Here is a 6,000-nt window from a genome sequence, read left to right as displayed (position 1 = left end):
CGCTCCCGCTCCTCCCACCGCCGGGAGCGGGCGGGGACGGCGGCGTGTCTCCCGGGAGCCACGGTCCTGCAGATGGGCTGCAGGACACGGCTGCAGCTGCGCCCGCAAAGGAAAAACGTGTCTTTCTCGAGGTCATACACACACACACATACGGAAGGCCTGAAAAGGCGAGGAAGGAGAGGAGGTTTAGGTTTTGCCTGGATTTATGTTTTGCAGGGTCTATGAAAAGCTGTGACTCATGGAAAATTGTCAAAAGTGACTACTGCAACATAAATGTTTAGAAACACTGAGTAACTCCAGTCTTTCTAAGGTCTGAAAACAAAATATATTTCTTCCCAAAGTAGGAATATCATGATACCTGCTCCAAAGCAAACAATCTCTTTCAGGCACTTGTGTTGGCCAAGGGGTGTGAATACCATCAGCACACTTGGGGCTCCTCAAGGTGTAGGATTCCCAAAGAGGTGAATAGTCAACATGACCACATCCTGTGCTCACTGGCATCATAGAGAAAAGGCACATACTGAGGTAAAAGTAGAAGGGGCAGAAGACTGCTAGGGTTTGACTCCTACAACCTTATAGTCCTTCTGGGAATGCTGATCATCAAAATGAGCCTCTTTATTTCTTGGACTCCTCCAATCCATCCCAGAAACCTCTACATTCATTCTTTGATTCACTATATCCTCCAAAGGCTCTCTCTTCTAATTCATGTCATCTTTATGTGTTTGGACTTGAGCTTCGTCAAGGTGGTTTTCATCTCTCTCGTAGTATGTTCTCAATATTAGGTGTGTCAGAGGGCAGGTGTTATTCCCAGATTGAAATAATAGATAAAGTAGCATTGATATTAATAACTTCAGTCCATATACTGCATCATGATCATTCCCACAGCCTCGCTACAGATGTTGGACAGGAGAGGTGATCAGCACCAGTTGCTTGTTGCATGTTGCATCTGGGAACCCTTAACAGAAGGAAAAGCCGTCTGCTACCATCTGGGAACATTTAGTGAGAAATCAGTGAAACCACACTAAGGCATTTCTCTCTCTGAGCCAGGTCATGCAGCTGTGTCAGGGATTTCGCATGCTCCGCAATGTCAAAGGCCACCAAAGCTTTAAGTCATCTGTAATTTACTAGGCTTTTGGCCACAGTCACTGGCTGAGATATTTTTATCGTTACGCTTAGCATAGGAGCGATGCTGTAGGAGAAGGGATCTCACACCGGCAATGTGCGCTTGCAGCCAAGAAAGCCAACCATATCCTGGACTATGTTAAAAGCAGCATGGCCAGCAGGTTGAGAGATTCTGCCATCATGAGATCTCACCAGGAGTACTGCATTCAGCTCTGGGGTCCCCAGCACAGGAAGGACATTGACCTGTTGGAGCAAGCCCCGAGGAGAGACACCAAGATGATTAGGTGGATGGAGGGATGATTACACAACTTCTTCTCTGAGGAATAGCTGAGAGAGCTGGGGTTGTTCAGCCTGGAGAAGAGAAGGCTTTGAGGGAGAACTTACTGCTGCCTTTGAGCACTTGAAAAGGGCATATAAGAAAGACAGGGACAAACTTTTTAGCAGGGTCTGTTCTGATAGGACAAGAGGTAATGGTTTTAAACTGATGGAGGTCAGTTTAGGTTAGATGAAATGAAGAAGGTTATTACAATGAGGATAGTGAAACACTGGAACAGATTGCCGAGAGAGGTGGCAGATGCCTCATCCCTGGAACCATCCCAGGCCAGGTTGGACTGGGGTCTGCACTACCTGATCTAGTTGAAGATGTCCTTACTTATTGCAGGGGGGTTGGATTAGAAGACCTTTAAAAGCCCATTCCAACCAATATATTCTATGATCTCAGTGAGTCAGTTGCTAGCCAAATGAGTACAGTCTAGAAGAGATTTCTTTAACAGACATCAGAGTAAAGTGTGTGGTGTTGTGTGTCCCCCGCAAGAGCTGTTGGCAGCTTCCTCTCAGGAAGAAGCAGTGATTCATTCTTCCAGGAGCAGACTTACGCAGTCTCTGCAGTTTTTTTCACTGGCCAAGTTGGAATAGTCTAGATTCTAGATGAGTGATTCTTACACTAGTCACTCAGAAGTCCCTATGTGCAAGGTACTTTAGAGGTACAAAGAAAGAGGCCGTCTCTGTGCTAATTTGGAGATGTGAGCTGAACAAGAGAGAAATTAAACTGTTTTCTCTCTGTCAGTAGGAGATTCTAGAAAATATGTGAGCTGAATTAATATCTCCCAAACACTGCAGTAGCATAATTAGTTTCATATTAATTTATAGTCATTGACAGATTGTAACAAACAAGCATAGTGTGACTTCTGTCAAGAATTTACTGTGATTTCATGTTCAGATTTATATATTAAGTTATACACTGAATTGATATACAAATAATCTATTTCAAAGTCAGACTTACTTTATAAGGTCCTCTAAAAAGTGTTTTCAAGCACTAAAATCACCCCTGTGATCCTCTAATGCTTTATGATCTTATAATTTAGGAATATTTCCTATCACCAAAATATCTCTTATTTTTTGTCACGTCCAGTAGTTTATATAGTAAATATCTGTAAAACAGTACATTGAAAATACACACTATAACTGAATTGTCTGTTAAATTTTCAATTCAGATATTTATTTTTCTGCACATACAGCTTTGGCTACCCAGCAAAAGTAATATGAGTATTATCAACAGATAAACGTGCTGGGAGTGCTAAAATCTTGAAGGAAACGGGTTCAAATACAGGTCTCCCCTCCACCAAGTCCTTCCTACTTGATGCAGTATGACATTCCAGCCTAATGAAACTCAAAGATCAACCTGTTATCAAATCTTTGTTTTCACCTCTCCTTTCCTCCCTGACTAAAGAAGCTATCGTTGTTAGATGCATAAAAATGCATATATCATTCTAAAACTGTTACTCTGATGGAATATACAGTAAGCAAATTTATTTCATAATCATTCTAGCCAGGCAAATAGCATTCGCAAAAGAATAAACTGCAAAATATTTATAGTTGTTTATAGTTGTTGCAGATTGTATTAGATGGGCAAATGTATACACATTCAGGCTAGAATTTTTTCTTTTTGTTTAATTTTCTTGCACTTTTTTTTCACCTTTAAATCTGTATTTGACACCATGAAGAAAATACAGACTTAAAGATGTTAATTCCACCAGAAAGTGAGCGCTTTGGCTCAGTTCAGCACTGCCTTGTCTAAGGATATTACAAGCCATTTTGGTTTGTACAGGAGAAATCATATGTTTATGGGGTTTTCAGTGGACTGAATTGCAGCTTCAGAATATGGTGCAGTGGAGTACTGATGGGATCCATCTGACAAGCGACTGAAACACATACGTCATCAGCTTTTCAGAACAGCTATCAAGAAGCTTCCAACGTGCAATTTCTTGGTTACATTCTTGGTAAGAATTCTTTCACTGCTTTCTGTGAAATAGAGCAGCCACTCTGTTGCTGTGTGACACACAGGGTACCGTGTGACACACAGGGTGCATCATGTGCTATTCCCATGTGACCTGGCACGTCAAGCATGTTACCTTCATGAGAGACACACAAGACAGGAAAAATAAATCTATTTTCTCATCGTCAGGTTTATTGTTCCCCATCTTCACCAAGTCTTTTTCTGCATAAAACTGAATAAAGAGGCCCCAGATTAAACCCATACTGAGCAGTTATTGACTCTGTGCTGATTCCTGTAAGCTGAATTAAACCACAATGTTGGACAATGAAAGAACCATATGTTCCTCTATCAGAATGTTTTAAAAAGAAAATTACCCACACAGAGGCTGACATAATATGACAGAAATCAAAAGGAAAGTCACTAACTTTCAGATATGCTGATCCCTAAAGAAATGGTTAAGAACCAAGCAAGAATAAGCAGACTTTTTGGCTCTATATTTTAGCTCTGCTTAGAACATGTTTTAGAGGCAAATATCCAGAGTAGCATTAGGACCTCAGGATGTGAGGAGGGATGGTAGAGAGTGCCTGTGATTTCTGATAACAGTAGAAGCCATGCCTTGCAAGAAGACGCCCAAAGTGTTAGCTAACAGCTGCTCATTGCTGCCACAGTGCTGATGCAGGATGTTGGTTTTGTTGCTAAATTCCCGCCCCCAGTTTTGATACAAAGGTATGTCCTGATATTACTGCAATTTCATGTAAATGTATAATGCTGTTTATCATAGTTACCACCAAAAGGTATTGAAATACCAATTACGATGACTGCATTCTTTATTATGTAGAAAGCATTTTTGGTCTGCATCTAATGTAGGTAGGATGGAGTCCAAGGTGAACTACGTGTGCATGGATTTAAAGACAAGAGTGCAACCAGCAACTAGTAAGGCCCATGGCAGATTTCACCATTGAAAATCTGGGACTTGAGGTTTTCCAGCTAGACTTTGGGTGGAGTCCTAGGCAGGAGACTTAGAAAAGCAATCTATCAATGCTAATGACTTTGTTGAGAAAAGGAACCAAACCAGGTTCTAAACAAGTATTTGAACATTCACAGGTGTGTACACCTTTAAGCTCTTTTGGAGGAAGAAGTACTTTTGCTTTAGGAAATCTGGCAAGCTGCATAAGTACAGCAGTGATTTCAGAGGACTGTAAATACCTATTACCTTCACACAATCCAATTCTTGCCATATTACTTGATATTTATATTGTGTTGATTGAAAGAAGACATTCTTTATCTGGCCTTTCTCCTTTTTTTAACACCAAAGACTATTGAAAATTACATGTTTCATTACATATATCAATAATTCCCAGTAACTTTGAAACAATTACATTAATATATTCCCTTCAAACTGTCTTTTGTTTTCAACTGACTGTATATCTATGTAAAAAGACAGTTAAACTGCTTATCTGTGTTACAGCAGCACCTTTGTGGTACTGTTCAGGGGCTGAGGAAAGTTGCTGCAGCAACAGTGCAAATTATGTAACGTTTCAATGAAGGATGAGTAAGGCTGGTTTGTAGGGGGCTGCAATCCCAAGCTTTCCTTTTCTGTCAGTTTCTGTTTCTGCTTGTGAAGTGGGATACATTTTACAATAGGTTTTAAAATTCTCTGTGGAGAATACTGTAGACTTACTGTACTCCACTAATATGGAGAGAGAATAACTCTAGACGTTTCTTGATACCACATTTTACTTGGCATTTTTGAATTGACATTAGAAACTGGATTTTATTTATTTTACAGAATCCAAACTGTTGCTGATGCATTACAGAGTGTAGCAAGACTCATCTGTGTTCACATAATTTAAACAGCATGCACCACCACACTAAACAGTAAATCATTAACAAACACCTTGGATTAACAAACTTTTTGTTAAATCTTTGGAGTTTACCTGCATTGGTCTCTGATTTCTTCTTCTGGTACCTCCAAAGCCTAGTTCTGACAACAAAGGTTTAGGAGCATTTTGGACTTGTGCATTCAGGACTGAACAGGGTAGAAGAGAAGTAGCTGTAGAGGAACTCATCATTTCATCCAGGTCTAAGTGACAGAGAAGCAAAATGTGACTTAAGAGACTTGGCTTTTAACCCTGCCTATCCTGGCTGTAAAACCTAGTTCCTACATTCTCAGGAGAGAATCTTTAGAGAGATTTTTGCCCTGTGAAACACAGAAATGCTTTTCCAAGCATTCAGCTATTCCAGGATTTGAATGATCCTTTTTATGTACTGGCAATTTCCTAACAAAGCCTCATCTGTTTCTGCATTGGGAATCTGGCTCATTTTCTGACTGAAGTTTGAACAATTAAATTGTCTTTTTCTGCACACAAAGAGTCTGACCCTTAGGCAGAAAATTACCAATAAGTTTTTGATTTTTATATGCCATTTTTATTTCCTGTATTTCCTAGAAGAGTGAGGCCTGGAGACATACCATATTGCTGTAAATGGTCTTTGCTTGGCAGGTGGTATCACTTTTTTCTTTATATCTGCACATATTTTGTACTCTTGGGTTAGTGCAAAATCACTGCATTTGCTTTGCCAGGTGTTCTATATAGCCAAACTCT

The sequence above is a fragment of the Manacus candei genome, unplaced genomic scaffold (genome assembly GCF_025592945.1).
Source record: "Manacus candei isolate 608988 ecotype Guabito, Panama unplaced genomic scaffold, ASM2559294v1 h1tg000028l, whole genome shotgun sequence".
In the NCBI taxonomy this organism is placed as follows: Eukaryota; Metazoa; Chordata; class Aves; order Passeriformes; family Pipridae; genus Manacus; species Manacus candei.
This window is presented reverse-complemented; position numbering follows the sequence as displayed.